The sequence below is a fragment of the Haliotis asinina genome, chromosome 1 (genome assembly GCF_037392515.1).
Source record: "Haliotis asinina isolate JCU_RB_2024 chromosome 1, JCU_Hal_asi_v2, whole genome shotgun sequence".
Classification (NCBI taxonomy): Eukaryota; Metazoa; Mollusca; class Gastropoda; order Lepetellida; family Haliotidae; genus Haliotis; species Haliotis asinina.
In genome coordinates, this window is record NC_090280.1 from 47355524 (window position 1) to 47373697 (window position 18174).

General features: G+C 36.5%; 1 long non-coding RNA gene across 1 annotated transcript; it reads right to left on the reverse strand.

Moving 5' to 3' along the window:
• Positions 1-8330: 8330 nt before the first annotated feature.
• Positions 8331-10097, reverse strand: LOC137279733 (uncharacterized). The gene is made up of 4 exons (XR_010956699.1): positions 9771-10097; positions 9165-9244; positions 8859-8981; positions 8331-8442 (listed from the first exon to the last, which is right to left on the reverse strand). It is a non-coding gene; the product is annotated as an uncharacterized lncRNA (long non-coding RNA).
• Positions 10098-18174: the final 8077 nt, after the last annotated feature.

Sequence of the window (18174 nt, forward strand, 5' to 3'; positions counted from 1 at the left end):
ACGGCTGAGAGGATGATGTAAATCCAGCTAGGGTCCATGCAGGTAGCAAAAGTACTGTAAGTCCCCATGGTCCCTAGTATGGTAATCTACCTTCAGTTGTTAGCAATTTATATTGTATTGTCCTCTAAAGATAAACTGTTCTAGGTCTAATTACTAGTTTTACATTCTTTTCTGTGATATTCTACTTGTTTTATTGTCCTTTATCGACAGTTTTTATTTATATAATACACATATATTCCATTTCAGTGATATGTTCCCGTCACGATATGGCTGAAATTTTCCCAATGTGACCTTAACCATTAACTCACTCACTCACTCACTGACTGTAGCATACATCACACTTGATCACTGAGTAAACATGAGTTCCGTAATAACACAGTCCTCAATTGCAGAAGTTAACATAAATATTTTTTCCCGCTTCACTATTCATCATTTCAAAGCATTGATGTCGTTTAAAGATCACATAACATAATATTATACTCCAGTAGGGTACAAATACAAAATCACTTGCTGACATCGCTATAAATGAAACCCCGCCATTAAAACTACTCATTACGACCTTTAATTAACTTAAATCGACCTTTTTATCAACAGTGCACCATTGCGCGTCAACAGTGCGCGTCTCCGTGACGTAATTGTAGGTATAGAAATGAGGGTCTGTGCAGTATTCATCTACATTTCAGGGGTTAAACTATTTCGTTTACAGGTTTGTACAAACCTGAAATTGCGAAAGCAGTTGGGAAAAATGAAAGCTATATGTTCTCACAATCTACTATGACTTAGTTTTGTCTCTTGCTTTACCTATTTGTCGAGTTACAACACTTGTTTTCATAGACGATTCTGTCAAAATCACTTTGTGTCGCTAGGTTGTAATCCGTGTTAGGTGGTATAAAGCAACACGCTATTTGTCATCATTCACTTGATGCTCAGTTAATGAATTTATAACAGGTATAAGTAGTGGTAACGCCACTTTGATTACCCGACAAAGGCCCCCATTTGGCATTTCTTGCCTCTGGATCGATCAAAGGATTAACCGATAACACGCTGATTGATTAATTAGTTTCATGCTGCGGATTTAAATGGGTGATTTGTCAAAAGGTAGTGTTTATGTGTGTACATTTACAAATCTAAACTGAATACACTCTGTCGTGTCTGTGTCTATGTAAAAACAACACCCTTCTTTCAAAGGATTAACCGCCAATACATTGATTGATTGCTCATTATTGGCTAACTAAATTACTTTTAAAAAAGAATGACGCACATTATGCAATTAGTTGCCAGGTGTGCTATTTTGGGTGACCAATGACACTATACAGCAATGTGAAAAACCTGATACGATACATTTCACTTATTAGATTGTTGAAAGACACATCACTTGGGAAATCTGCAGATGAATTATATCACTCGTTTTTGTGGATATTGATGGATACATTCCCCGAACAAGGAAAGAGACTGACATTGCTCCTATAACTTTAATTTGTTTTGATTTCAATATTTTGTTTTTATTAAGTTGTGAACAGAGTTTCAACAGAATCATTGTTTTTGGGATGAAGTTGTAATGATACAGACGACATACACTATAAAATGTCTAGATATTACATTCCTGTTATACATTCGCAGATCGCTTCTTTCTGTTAAGTTTCAAAATCCGTACAAGTATGATTATAAAGTAATTAGGATTATGAGACCAAATATAAAGACGTATATTGACAAGTGTGTACATACTGGTGGGTCAGCGTTTACAAATCAAGTAAATTTAGCAAGTGTAGAAATTTATCGCGCAGTATTTTCACTTCGACCCCGACCTCGCTTATGTTACGTTACAAGTTATGTTATGCAAACTCCTTTTGGCCATGATTCAAATACATATTTAACTACTACTAGAAAGTAGTTTCGATTTTCTAACTTGGTGAAAACAAACTATAATCGCATTAATTCAAATGGACTTCACGATTTTCAAAAATTTCGGCGTCCTGTCTGAGGATGAATGCTATTTAAGTTTGTTTTCATCGACTTACAAAATCAAAATTACTTTCAACTAGTAGTAAAATATGTATTTTATTGGTGGACATTAGCATTGTACATGCTTTTAACATAACAATTTCACTCTTGGAATCGAGGCGGGGACCGATAAATTATTTACGATAATATTGGCACTTCGACCACAACCCTTTTGGTCAGCAATGTGTAGTCAGCAGTCTTTATTTTATAAACTCGATGAAACTCTACTCCATTTTTTATCCTGGAAGCGTGGTAGGGGGCGAACCATCCGATTTAGTATATACCACAGGTTTCTACAATGCTTGCTTCGCACACACAAACAACCACTTTTAGCACAAACTACGGGGTCCGGTGGAAATCTGTGCATAGTGACACCATCACCCGACCCCAAGGAGCAATTGACGGCAACACAACAATTCGGCATGTCTTTGATGACGTCGAGAAATCAGCAAAATGACGAGCTTCCAACACATTTTATATACAATTAACTGGAAATCGTTCCTTCTATTACGTCACTTCTGGTTCTCTGGCGACAGTGTTACGTAACCGTGTCTCTGAGAGCGGGCGAGAGAGAAGCAGACGGCTTTTTAGCAACTTTTAGCTTGGTATTAATTAACTACAAGTTGACGGCAACACAACAATTCGGCATGTCTTTGATGACGTCGAGAAATCAGCAAAATGACGAGCTTCCAACACATTTTATATACAATTAACTGGAAATCGTTCCTTCTATTACGTCACTTCTGGTTCTCTGGCGACAGTGTTACGTAACCGTGTCTCTGAGAGCGGGCGAGAGAGAAGCAGACGGCTTTTTAGCAACTTTTAGCTTGGTATTAATTAACTACAAGTTGTTTTTTTTTTTTTTGTTTTTTTTTTTTTTTTGATTTTTTTTGTTTTTTTTTTAAAAAAAGTGTTCCGTTTATGACTAACCAGAAGTCTTTCATATGCAGTGATAAAAAGAGTACCAAAACTGAGTTTAGTTGTTCTTTAAATTTTCTCATGTTAACTAATCCCAACAGTCAGTTTCACAAAAGACTTTAATATGTCAACGTAACAGTGAGATGTATAACACAAAAGGGTTAATATGTCAGGCTTTCAAAGTGTGATTAAGATCAGAATACACGAGTGAAGACTGAAACAACATCAGTGTCATTATTTTTCTTTCCTGCTTGTTAACAACAGCACTGACACAAAGGTTCCTAGCTGGTTCGCATGGTCTCTTTCATCCGAGGCATGTTAAATATCTATGCTTCATGGTTTACAAAATATTGCTTACGTATTGATTTCATTATGAATTCTCACTTACCAACAATGCACTTTCTATTATCCAAAAATCAATTCAAGTGGAATATGTCTCCACGTTTCCATGTCTATTTTCTACCGTCTTACATGTCTGTACCCGTGTCATCCTCTCATCTAACACACAACATGACTCAGGTGTCATGAACGACAAGCACACCCACGTTCATTGTACGAATAAGAATGCAAATCTCTAAATCAATATATAATTCCATTTACATTTTTTTGTTACTTCAATCAACCGATAACAAACCGTTTTGAATCCAAAATGCTTGCGAAGCAATCGATACAGTGAATGTCATTATCTCTCTTTCCAATTTGTAACAACAGTATGGACACACGGGTTCTAGACTAGTTCTTCTGTGCTCCGTAGCTTCAAAACGTGAATACGTATTGACATCTTAATGTATTCGTTTTAAATGTAATGGTAGACTGTCCAGCATAAAAAACAATCAATTTAACTGAATAATTTATGCAAATATCATTACTTACTCTTCTCTCCTGCCTTCGATCCCTCTAGTATCTTCTTACACAATCTGCCCCTTGTATTGGTGTGTATTCGGAACACCTAAATGACACTTATATCTATGATCACGGTAAGAGTGAGTGAGTTTCGCTTTATGTCGCACTCATCGATATTTCGACGTTGTGGCGGCGGTCTGTAAATAATGGAGTAATATATCTTCAAGCAACCCAGATCGTTCAGCGTTGTTCACGATGTGAGATTATCCGGTGTTTCCCTGAACATATTTTATATGATACTATCTGAAGGCATATCGATGTGAAGTTAAATATTAACTCACTCACTCACTCACTCACTTACTCACTGAAGGCATATCCTTATCCAGGAGGCACCAAATAACAGATCGTTTTACATTTTCTGCAACTGCCTAATAAATATCATGCCCCCAATTTGTTGTGATGCCTAATATCTCATTACCCACAAATGCGAGAGACTGTATATGGCTTTGATAACAATTTCTTCAAATAAAATGAAAGCTTTACAGATACTTGACATCGAGGATATATTTAGGCTACTTGTTGAAAGCCCCTCGTAAGTAGTAACTGTAGTTTTTGACACACGCCAGGCAAAGGTAAGGGTTTCATATCAATTTTTGATAATTGTCTTTGGAAATTGTACACATAAATTCGTAAGACTGGATATGGGCACATGCCTTTCAGAATGCATATATTTTTTTTTATATTTGTAAAGTATCTGTATAACTGAAGTTAATTTATTGATTGATTGATTTCATGTCCTCAAAGTTCTCTTAAGCTTTTAACGTTGCTATTGGAAAGGTTACTTTTTTGCTTTCTATAACGATTAAGATCTAAAGTATTCACGGAACGTTTATACAAGTATTATCGATTATCTGTATTCAAAACATCATTCCAAGCCGTAAGCCCATACGCTGTAGACTTGTTCTAGATGTTTGTTGAATTTCACTCAAAATATGCATTGTGAACTGTTTGCCGACATTATCCCTCTCGAAACGAACGTTCGATATCTGTAATAGAATTAACTAGGGTGATCTCTGATGTATTAATTGCTCCATTCTACAATTCACGTTGAAAAAAATGTTTTGTGCAATACAAATGTATTTTGGTTGAAGGAAGTGTTAAAACGTTTTCCTAATAGTGCAGTAAGTAGTCCGTAAAGAAATGAGTTCACACATTGTTTCCATGTGGCAAATCGAATCCGAGACTTCTGAGCGAATAGTAACACCACGCAAATAGCTACACTAAGCGAATAGCTGAAGTCATAGTTTTACAGTGACAAAATCGAATTTCCCTGAAGAGTGTTGTGAGATAAATGTGCATATGAACTGGCATGGCATTAAATAATTTTCAAGGTAAAATATGTCTATGTTTTGTTGGACTTGGTTTATCGTTGCATGACGGAACTGTTCCCAGGAACATGGTCATCAAGTCAATGGAGCCACCAGGACGGTGGTTCCAAATAAAGGGATCCAACATTGACCTTGGCAATGTTGACGGTAGATGACCTGTACAGCAGTGTTCATGTTCGGTAATCTTGAAAAAAAGACAAATACAGGTTTGAACAAAATAACTGTTCTCCTTGATTAAAACCTTCTTATTGTGCATTGGTTAAAATATGTAGCTATCTGCTGATAATCCTTATCAGACACTGCTTCATAAGTTTTCATTATATATCATCCGTGGTGTGTCAACTGAAAAAAATGCTTGGTCCGACACGATCACGTTGGTCACCATCTTTTTAAAAATATATCTGATCCAAAATTGATGTCTTTATTTGTCAGCAACTGAATCTCGGGACTTTTGATATTCGTAATTTAAAATATGCAATCATACCTTCCCGGCCATCGAACGCTCGAAAGTCTGTTTACGGTGTGTGACCAAAGCTTGTAAATACATGTTTTAGGAAGCTTTTATTGATGCAGTGTTTATGTCCATAGCAACCGTTTCTTTGACATTATTGGATCAGTTAAAAATGCATACACCCTCTGTACTTATCATTCTTCTTATTGAATGCTATTTAAAGCATGATCGATGCATACAGTTAGTGACGGAACGGTTAGGATTGGAAGCGTCCATGAACAGTCTCATATATCAGTAGCAGTTTTAATGTCAACTATTGTAAAAATATCCACGACTAGTTATACTTCTATGGCAATGATGAAGAAGATGGTGATTGTTCTCCCTCTCTTCATATCAGTTATTGCCCGAGGGAGTAGTCCGAGGCATTACTTTGAAAGACGTAACAGCATGAATAATAAAAAATCTGGAGAAATCCCATCCAATGTCTTTCACATGGACAGTCAGCTGGGATGTGGGGTGCTCTGTGCCAAGGATGACACATGTGCCTCCTTGACTCATCTTGAGAGACAGTGTTTGCTCTACAATTCATCTGTGTCCACATCTGATGTTCAAGCTGCAGGTGCCAGAACCTTCGTCAAACAAGGTTAGTCATAAGGAAATGCATCGATGAACATATTTTATTTTTATTCTTATTTGATGATTAAATCCATTTCTTTTGGCATATAGGCTGGGTTTTTTTACTCACCCGTGAATATGTCTTCATGGTGATGAGAGGTTGATAGGAATTAATTAACCGTTGTGTTATGACTTAATGCGCATAATTTTTATGATTCATGAACAAACGAAAAGTCATAATGCTACATACATGCTTCTTTATAACGACAGATCACAACATTTCTTTCATACACGTAACCTTAATCATAATCTTTGGGATGTGTTTAGATTGTGTCCCCAGAAATGAATATTAGACCCTTGGCTGAACTTGCATTTAGAAATAATGATACACAGGATGTTACAGTGTTTGGAATTATGCTCTAAATCAACTGACCTCTCTGAATAAGACATCTGACTGAAACTATGCCATCTGCATATTGCGTATAAATTCAAAGAACGGTCACTGGGAAAGGTTGCTTTGTAAAATAACGCATGGCTTTAAATGTTTAGGTTTCTTTTCACCAGTTCTCCGTAAAGTGGAGCCACCGGCCAATGTGAAAACTAAAGTCTTGACTTTCTTAGTACGTTTTAAGTGGTAACAACTCATGAAATGTGGTGTGCAAATATCAATTGGTAACACTCCCATGTTCCGTTAAAGTCTAATGACAATGCAGGCATCTTTTAACTTTGTAATCTACTTGATTTCTGTGACAATTCGAATAATACAGATTAGGAAAATACAAATGTAATTACAGTAATGATGACAGTCCCTTTTAAGAAGTACAACTCTCTCCATCAAAATCAATGACAGTTGGTGGGATACAGCTTTTAACTTTGGAAAAAATACATTTCAAGAGGTACCGTAGAAAACTGAAATCGTGCGATCCACGTTACCACCATGTGCAATCTATCTAATAATTCATTCAATCATTATGATGTATCATGAACACAGCAAAAATAACCTGGTTTCCGCAGTGCGGAAACCTGACGGAAAGTGGACTGAAACTTAAGTTTCCACCAAGAATCCAGTGAGTTTCCGTTCTTTTACACTGAGTTTCCGCAATGACGGAAACTGTCAATTACCCACTTTCTAAGGGTTTCCGCACGGTATCCGTTACCCATGCTCCAACAAGTTTCCGTTGAGTTTCAGTTAAGTTAGAGATCCATCAGGTTTCCGCAGGGTTTCAGTCACCAAGACTCCATCAGGTTTCCGCAGAGTTTCAGTTACCAAGACTCCATCAGGTTTCCGCAGAGTTTCTGTTGCCAGAAAACTTTCCACAGCATTTCATTTACTCGGGTTCACAGGAGTCATTCACTGTGTGTCATTGCATATAACATTCTTGTTACTCCTGGTTGGCAAAGACAATATAAGGAGTTTGTGTACAATCATCACGTATACATAAAGAAAAACAAAAGATACAATAAGATTCACTGTTTTATTTTCAGACAAATATGGATCAAACATATATCTAATAAATAATAAAAAGATATAGCACTAGATAACAGATCAATATTTGTCACTTATGACAAAAATATTTCTAAAAACATGCTATAACAGTTGCATACCTTGACTCCTCCTGCACCTCCTCACGCTGACACAGAAAAACACACCCCAGTCAGTCAATGCTAAACATATAATAACACACACCATGCAATACAATACAACAATGAAATAAAATGCAATAAAGAACTTAGGTTACATTGAAAGTACAAAAAATGTATTTAAAGTAAATAAAGGTCTCTTGGAAAATAGATAAAAATTAAGATTGAATAAAATTGTATTAATTGAAATACAATCAGAATATCAAAACTATTAAAGTTTTACATTGAGAATAATTCAAATTTAATTGATCACAGATAAAATTACGTTCATGTGATCGATTAGCTATTTACTAGCCCACTTGGGCATCCTTGAGCGGATATCTCTGTCATTGTGGTTGGATGCCGCATCCTGGTCTTCATGTTGGCCTTAGCTTTGGTGGTGGCGTTGAAAATTGTGGCTGAGTCCAGTGCAGACATCTTGAGTTTAGATTCCCAGGTAAAGGGGTAAGAGAGCAATGAATTGGCATCTTCTTCATCACTCACAACTGGTGAAGTCATTTCCAAGGTAAGTATAGTTGAAACCCTTTCCTTTCGTCGATCTGGCCAGTCAATAGTTTTCAGGCTTTTCATGCGCAGTGCAATTTTCTGAAAATTAAACAAAAATCAATCAACAGATAAACCATAATGCCAAGATGGATTGCAAATTATTAAAAAGGAAGTGTCATGAAAAATTATTTACTTCATTAATCACCCCAACACAAGTTAAGCAGTTCATCACATTTAATGACATATCCTATTTTCTTATGGACACACAATCTCTTGCTCTGAAGTGACATGAAGTCGCTGAAGTGTAATAACATGTTTATATATCACCATTAACTGACTTGATTCTTATGTTATGATTTATGAAATTATGATCTGAATCATGTGTTACATATCTTAAGATTGTAAAAAGCAATAATCCATAAACATTTTAAATGTATATTTCCGGAACTTAGAATCTGTCACACATTGTAATGAGAAGAATTGTTACATGTTATTATTCGAATAGATATACTTACGGATTTCATTCTTTTTGGGGTTTTTTTTGGGTTTTTTTGCTGCTGTTCTTTGTGACACTTTCTTTCCGGTTTCTTGTCTACTGAGATCATCACGCCTGTTCCGCCACACTCTACAAAGCGCTTCTGAAAATAAATGTTTAAAGTACTATACAGCATGTTTCACACATTTTAGTTCATCTGTTAGGCAAAGGTATTTATATATGCCATGCTGGCTTGGTTACTGAAGTTAACATCCATAAATCTGTCTTTACACTATTATTTAAATCATTAACTATTTAAAATGACAGGCAGGTGAGTGAAAATTACCTTCACAAGATCCTATTGACCATCCTTAGTCACTTGTTTCTTTGACTACTATATTCATAGAGTCCTCGTCATCGGCTTTACTGAAAAACAAATGTCATTTTTCTTGCACTTCATTCAATCATGCATTCAACACAATGTCTATTAAAATTAACGATCGTCAGTGAAAATTATACAACCAAGTAAACTGCAGATTTATAACTTTGAATACATTATTGTTCTGAAAGTTTACCATTTTGTAGTTAAATGATTTAAAATAACTTCCAAAAAGGCTAACCATCCTTTGTGTTATTTCGTGCAAATTCTATGTACATCCTGTTTGCCAAAGTTATGCAACCGGTAAGTGAACAACTGACATAAAGATCATGATAAAAGAAGTTTAGTTATATCACATGACATAACCTTGCAGCAATTAAGCATTGTAAAATCAAGGGGTCAGTTTGATGGCAATTTCACACAGGTGTAATGTTAAACTGATTTAGTTTACCGGCTATTCAAATCCATTTGCAAATGATACTTTCATGTATTTTTCATTTTGAGAAAACGTGCGTAGGGAAGTGAATTAATGAAATATTCAAAGTGAAATTACCTAGTAACATGAGCACATACCTTCGATAGACAAGGGTGATCCTCCAGGAGCAGTCGTGTCCAGATTTTTCTCACAACAGCCTAAAAGATTAAATCAAATACGTTAAATATAACAGGTATATATATATGATTATGCTCAACACGTATGTATTAAATTATTGAAAAATTACATGAAATTTTAAATGTATCCTACGCAGAGCTAACAGTTTCTTATATGAATTTAGTGTTTGCCTCAAATAGTTCAGAAACACATCTGACCCCTCTGAGCGAATTTGGGGGTAAACAATGTCATTTCACTAATGATCCAGGATTGCATTTAATAAATTACACCGAAATGTTGCCATTGTAAAAGCCCATCATTTTTATCATTCTTTAAAATATATCTGAATTGGTGAAATACATCTTGCAATACCCAGTAAACCCATGAGTGAACCACTACATATGGCGGATCTTTTTGATGCAGATCGAAATTCATCCCCCCCCCCCCCCCCCCCGACACACACACACCTTTTGTACAAGTGTTAACCGAGTTGCAACGCTAAAATTTGCAAACTATTAACAGGAGCACTAAAATCAAAAGTCTGCCCCTTTAAACTTAAATAAATACTTGTGGTTAGTACTAAGATAGTTACTTACAAATACAAGCTTGGTGTATTCTATACCATGTCGATCTATTGAAATGGAATATAAACAAACTTATTTTTCAGGCCTATTTTACTTAGATTTAACGATAACATTTAAAAATAATACGAGCGAAAATATACATTCGCGGGATAAACTTTATAATCTATCCGGATTTCTGTCATTAACGCAATATTTCTTTAAACGTTATTTACAATAAAATACCCTCGGTCTTACCTGACACATCCGAGGTGCTCCGAGTTGCTCGCATCCGTTCTCTGCTTTCTTCTCCAAGTCGCGAATTCTTTCGTCGAGTGCTTTTGGGAAAGTGAGGTGGCCATGGCAAAGTTTACACGACGCAGCCATCTTATGCTTAAAGTTTTGAAAAATAATTGCTAGGAAAACAAATTTGTTCCTACCCGCCAAACAAGATGGCGTCTCGCTAACACTCACGGGAAATAGACAGTTTTGTCATTGTGTTTTTTTAAATAAATCTAATGTGACCATTTGACAGTAGATTTCCTCGTTCTACAACAAAAGAGGAAGGTACACCCTGTTGTGAGTTGTTTTGTTAACAATTAGATAGTCTCGCGTGGACGTGATCCTGTCGCCATTCGTTTATTTGTTTACATTGCCGACATCAAAGGGGAGTGTGAAAAGTGGAATTCAGCGGATTGAATGTAAGTACTCAAAGTGACAGCAGTGAGCAGTTATGGTTTTAGCAGTCTTTTCATCGCATTAGCGTCACTGATTGCTTTTTCTCAGTGTCAAGCATCAATATGTAGACCTTGTGATTATTAACAGTGACTAATTGTGAAAACATGTTCACCTTACTTTAACATGCCCGAGCGTCATGAGTCCTACTGATTTAGCACTCATGGGAAACTTTATTGTGGCAAATAAGTTATTTTCTAAAATCCTGTCAGGAGAAGGTAGTATCCGGATATATTTCTGCTTCTATATCCCCCCCCCCCCCCCCCCCACGTACCATGTAAGTAATTTACGCACTGTGCTCACAACATGCACGGGGGTTAGAAATATTAACATTGTTTGTTCTTTTCAGTTATACACCCATATCTACTATCCCTATCTACCCTTTAAGTTAACTTTACTACTATTACTAATATAATTTGGTGATGTGTCACAATTTCTTTGAAACCTTAATTCATTTGTCAATGTGAATGAAGAATGAAGCACAATCCCACTGACCCTTTGGCTATGATTTGTACATGCATAATTTCTGTAGACTATTCGTGGCACTTTCTGCTGCAGGGACACAGTTCTTTGTGGACATTGCGACAAGTAATTGTCAAGAAAAACAGCCTAAAATCACGAGAAATACGTTTCTGAAATATGGTTGGTTTCTACAATATTTGTTTTAACATGGGTACCCAGAGATATTCCGCATATATGTCTTCGTTATATCTATTCATATAATCTGTACTCCAGAAATATTTCTACCAAGTCACATCATACATTTATTAGTTCATCAAATTATCTAGTATCTTATGTTCTGTGTCAGTTCTGTGTATCCAGTTGTACCAGTTAATCAGTTTCATGGTTTGATATTTGTTTTATAACCATTAAAACCTTGTCCATCAGTACATGTTGCATGTGTTAGCCCTACAATGCATTGACATTATCATCACACCTCAAGTTTCATATTTCTGAAAGAATCGTTGTGTCAGTTATTTGATTTACAGATATGGATTGTGGACCAACAAACTCGGAGAATGATGCCCGGTAAGGGAATCTCTTTTATAACAATATTATTCATATAGCTTTATAATGAAGCTGACACTATGTTAATACATACAACAAACCTTTTTGACCTCACTCAAAGTGTAACTGTACATGGATTCAAGCATAATATATACATATATTTTAAATTCCAGGAGAAATACGGCTTTTCTGTCCTCACTGCCAGACGTCTGTTTCAAGAAAAACATGCTATCTCCATCTCCGTAACAAGATGTTTGTTAGTTTGTAAAGATTTTTCGGGTGAATGACAAATGTTTCATCAGGTTAGTCATCAAAGAATTTTTAGATTTCACTAAAAATCGAGTTTGCACTGTCACTTTGCTATCCATGTTTAATATATTTAATGTATGTATCATACATGTAACTGTAATAACTGAAAGTGAGCAAATGGTAATACGTATTTAATATTTGTAATACATGTTATCTGCATTATCATATATATTGCTGTGTTTCATTCATTGAACTGTCTCTCAGTTGAATTGATGATTCAAACTGAATGTCCTTTTCCTTTCCAGACACTGACAGTGACCAAGATATTAACAGCACATTCAAGGTTTGCGAGCTATTACCACCACAATGTGAGAGCCTGATTGATTCGGATTCAGATGTTTCGCCAGATATTAAAAAGGACTCGCATACACCAACAAACATCTACAGAAGAACAAAGCACTTTGTGTACTGGCTAGCTCGTCTTCATTCAGTGTGCCTACTTCCTGAGCAATGCTTGTGTGCAGAGAATTCTGTTACTCTTCTCTGAGCGCCCCAGTTTCTTAATACAGCGAATTGTGTACTACTGCAACTGCCCTGTTGCATTAAAATGTGAGCTTTTCTAAGAAATGAAACAGTTGGATCATAATATTTCCAGCGTTTGTTTTTTGTTCAAATAAATATGTAATAAATATAACAAGATAACACAACATATTTCAGCTTTCTAAACTAAGCGAACTCTCATTGTCATCTTCCTTGTACAGAAACCTAGCGGAAACCTACATTACCCAAGATCCACAAGGTTTCCGCAAGACCAGAAACTTACTCACTCCAGCTATAAAGGTTTCAGTAAACTGAAACTAAATGGAAACTTCCAACTACAGTTTCAGTTGACGGAAACATGACGGAAACTAAGACTTGTTAGTTTAAGTTGTGGAAACTATGCGGAAACTCTCATTGCGCGTTTCCTGAAACTGAAACCTAGCGGAAACCTACATTACCCAGTATCCATCAGGTTTCCGCAAGAACGGAAACCAAATTATTTTTGCTGTGGAAATGCATGTGGAATAACATTTTGCCTAGTAATATCATCCACTACTGACCTGTGATCAATATAATATTTTTACATGGAAAGGGCACCAGATGAGAAAAATGAAGGAACATAACGTTTTGTGGTAATCTGTGTTACCCATCACTGTATGGTACATCTGTCACTTGCGGCCCACTTATTATCTTTATTACAAAACAACGAACATTACGTATTGATGAAACAATGCAAATAGATGCCATGGAAAAGTAACGAATTATAGCATTATTAGGGGGTGTCCGATAATGTTCAGAATGTTCACTGTAGTGTAATTACGTAAGGTCAAGACGGTTTAGCAACATAACCTTGCAAAAGCATTGATTTAACACCAGCTGGATACAGTATAGTAAGCATTATATTATTGGTAGGTATTAGTTGTATATGAAAAGAATGCATTGTAGCGGGCAAATGCATCACATCACATTAAGTATATTACATCAAAGAGTATTGAGTATCACAGTCTGTCTCTGAGTATCAACTGTGAGATATCACTGCAATTTGCTGCATCCTCTTGAAGCACTTTCCTCGCTATTGTCGTTTATTCCCAGCATTTTATGTGCCTTTTTGATATATGTAGGTCACGTAGATTACATTCTTAAAAAACTAAACGATATCAACTTTAATTATGCTTTTATTGTAGATTACATTCATTCACGTGGGAATGAGAAGTCAATTCGTCCGTTGCGCTGGATTTATTCTGTGCGTTCATTCCTATTCCAGCTAGATCTACATTCCCCATTTGAACACTTTCTGAATATTTGGTACTTCCAGTGCTGCTACAAAGGAAAGGAACGATTGCCTGCAACAGAAATGGGCGAAAATACATTGTCTACAACCGTTGCTTATCAAATAAGATAAGATACATGTTACATATTGAGACGTGCTCTAACATTCTTACTATGTGCGCATGCAACACTACATTCAAAACACTTAATTAGAGTTACCTGCCCCTGATCCGCATGGGAAATTACTAAAAGCGCTCATAAAATACATTTTGATCTCAACTAAAGGCGTCTGGCGTAATCGGCTGTTCAGGTTTAACACGCGTTCCTAATTACTTCTTCAGCTATTTCACATCATTTCAAGACCTTTAACTCATTAAGGCCAAGAGATAATTAGCTTCTTTCAGCCAGGGCCGCGAATGGAAGGGAATATGTATTTGCGTGTTCCTGATATTGGTAATTCAACAGTAACGTCATTCTCTTCTCACAGAGGTTACTCGTATCATATCTTCCTACGTAACCTCTGTTCTAATACGGCCCTTTCATGGTGCGAGTGTTCAAGACTCACGATTGGAGGCGTTCAGATTTAGTTGTGCAATCAGAGACGTTGTTTCAAGAGTGATCATTTGCAAGATCTCGTTAATTTCCGAATGCATTGGGAAAACTTGCCATTACCAGTTTTTGTTTCTACAAACACATCATGGTGATTGATCCTGCACTGTCTATTGCCAGTTTCTGATTTTCAGTTAAACATGAAATACCGAATCTTTCCTTCACACGTTGATGAACCAACTCCATGGTGGGGTGCCATATTGGAGCTAAGTCTATTTAACGCGTGTTCTGATTGGATAGTAACAAGGGAGATAATTCTTGTTGCGTTTTTTTGCCGCAAGGGGATTTCTCGATGAACGGGAAATATGGCCGTATTACAACAGAGGTTACATGATATGACAGGACTTCCAACTCCAGAAGCTACAGTTATTTGAGACAGCAATGTAGGTAAATGGCTCCGCTTTACAGAGAATTGGTGTTTTGTCTTTGTGAAATCCAGGACATTGCCCCGAGTCTCAAGGCTACACATCAGTCCCGTCAGCTAACATGTGTTTCAAATACCAAGAGGATCACATGTACTGGACAGCCAGCCAGGAGCGATGTGAGAGTGAGGGCGGCCGCCTGCTCATCTTGAACACGATGGAAAAACGAGACTACATTGTTGACACACTGGGTGATCAGTGGATATATCGTAAGTTTCCTATGGCGTTAATCAAGACACATTATCTGGTTGCGTGTACTGAAGTATGTTTCCTGCATGATGATAGAAACATTAAATCTGGACTTTGATGTGGCCACAATTTCGTCAATGCTTCAGATGTACCGCGGGTCTTTCCGCCACTATGGTGTCGTAACTTCCTGTTTGGAGAATGAACCATCCGTGTGGCATGAACGTGTACCTTTGGATTTGAACCATGATATGTCCTGACTGATTTGCCACACGCAAGTTGTGAACGTTAAAGTGGGGCTTCGGTCCCGATTTACTCAATTCCTTCCCTCTCTCTCCATGGTGAGGAAAGAAAGCCACCATGACTCATAATAATGTTGCCATGCCTGTTGAAATGTTCATAGAGCGAATGAATAAATGCTTTACATCGCATTGGCAATATTGCCCGTTATTCTTTTGAAACATCGACGAATGATATAGTTAGAAATATCGCAGTTTTGGAGTAAAGCCAACATGATGAAAATTAAGGTAGACAGTTAGCCAACGGAAGCATTCTTATCAACTAAACCTTCGCTATTAATTACTAACGACCAAAGTTTGGCCACCTTATTGGGGATCAAGGGAACTCATAATTACTGTCTTTTTCCTTGCAACATTATTTCTTAGTAAGATTCAAACCGTCTCTTTACTTATCAGGGGTTGCACTTTTTGCTTGACTACTTTTAACAGACAAAAATTAAAAGAACATCCAAAAGCCTATATTGTACACTTTGATGAGCTATGGCCCTACGTTTCACTGTCAGAATTTTTAGACTACTTTTACCATTTAGTGTCATCACCATCTATGATTTCAGTTAATCTCAACATATGCTATTAATCCAAGACTTAAATGAGGTAAAGTTACACGAATTTCTGTATAGGTATTCCTAACTGACTAAACAAATCATTTACATATTCACATTCGCGGTCGGTTTTATGAACAATGCAACTGTCGCCTTTTTCCTTCTTAGTATAGACTATAGAAATTTGAACTGAAATTCTAAACGTTCTACGACTGAACTGAAACATACATTTTCCAGTTTGAATAAATAAGATTGAAATTTTCCATCCGTTATCACACACTGTCCTGCACGTATTGCAGATAATAATGTTGTAAAAATATCTAAACTTTGTAATGAAGTCAACTTGTTTTAGTGCTTGTATTTTGAAGCCTTTAGAAACAGTGTCAAGAGCTTTCTCGAAGTGAGTTAACAGAAACATGGCATATTTCTTCTTTCCTTCATTTCAAGCATAATATAATAACGTACCCTGGTGTTGGTACTAATTAATGCGTCTCGCAGGGATAAAGCCTGTTTTTAACGTGAATGCGTAATGGTAGAGTTTTCGTAATCCTTACAGTTCTACATGTACTGATTATTTTATATACAGAATGTAAGGGTGAAATGGGTCTCCAGCTTTTGAAAAAATCATATTTTTGTTGACTTTTGGAATGCGAGTAATTATACCTTTATTGTAATAGGCAATACTTCATTTTGAAAAAACCTGTTATATATCTGACAACCACCTTATTAAGCCGTGTCTAAAGCATGTAATAAAATTTGATAGGTCTTCTATACTATGGATATTCTAGCATATTATGACTATCGTACGTATTTATGCTCAGTGGGTTCAAATCGGTAACAAGAATGAAAGCAGTTTGTCTTGGATTTTGAAAATGTCTCGAGATACAAATCTTGAATTTTATTAAGGCACCATTGTAATTGTCGTTCAGTCGTGCACATATTTGTGCTTAAGACACAGAATGCTAAAATCATCAACAAATACTTATCCATCAATTGACTCACTTGGACAGACTGTTAATTTTAATGCTATATGATGTAGCCCTGCACCTGTCTGTAATGATCAGCCAGGGTAAATCCACGACAACTTGAAATTGTCTTTCATTAAGAAAAATGAGATACATAATGAAACTCACTTAAAATACCACCATTCCAGGCTCTGTCAAACGCCCTTCGTTATAAATAAGATTGACACTGAATGTTGTCTATTCACAACGACATTCATTATCATAAATCGAAGGATTCCTCATGTAATGTTTGTGATAAACGGATGGTTTCCAAGTGCCATGCTAATATCTTCTTCCATACAGTTCCACAGACACAGCTGTGTAAATATATAGGTCCACAATGTAGGGGCCACAATGGCATCATGCCAAGTTGTGTTTTTAAACACGATTCAGACAGATGTTTCAGCAGTTTATCGTGGATGTTATGAGTGCTTATTTACGTATTGCGGGCGATAGTGCAGTAAGGATCTTATGGCATATTTCATAACACACTTCACCTTTGGCGGGGATAGGTATTTTGTTTTTCGCATGCTGCGGTTTACATGTTATGTTATGGTATGTTATTAGACGATGAAGCATGTTTAGACTGAGGTTTGCGCAGTTTATTTGTAATGTCACCTCTATAAGAAAGTAAGACTTTCGAACTTTTACCTTCATTTTGTTGTTTCTGTCATGTTCCACAGCTTAGAAACTGGAGTTGATCAAGGAAAGGTGATGTCTACAAGACTGACCCTTGTTTGTTTAGCGAACAGCTCCTGGAATTTATCACAAATTGGAACAAGTGACATATGCAAGACGTAAACTTAAACTGCTGCGGACTACACTGATAGCACGCGGTTAATGGGAGAGTATTGCCCCCATGATCATACATTTGTTATTTCTGACAACTTGTGCAAAGTGACAGGATCCAGCTGACGGGTCCGTGGCTGATAGGCATTTTGATTGTCTTTGCTGTGGAGGAA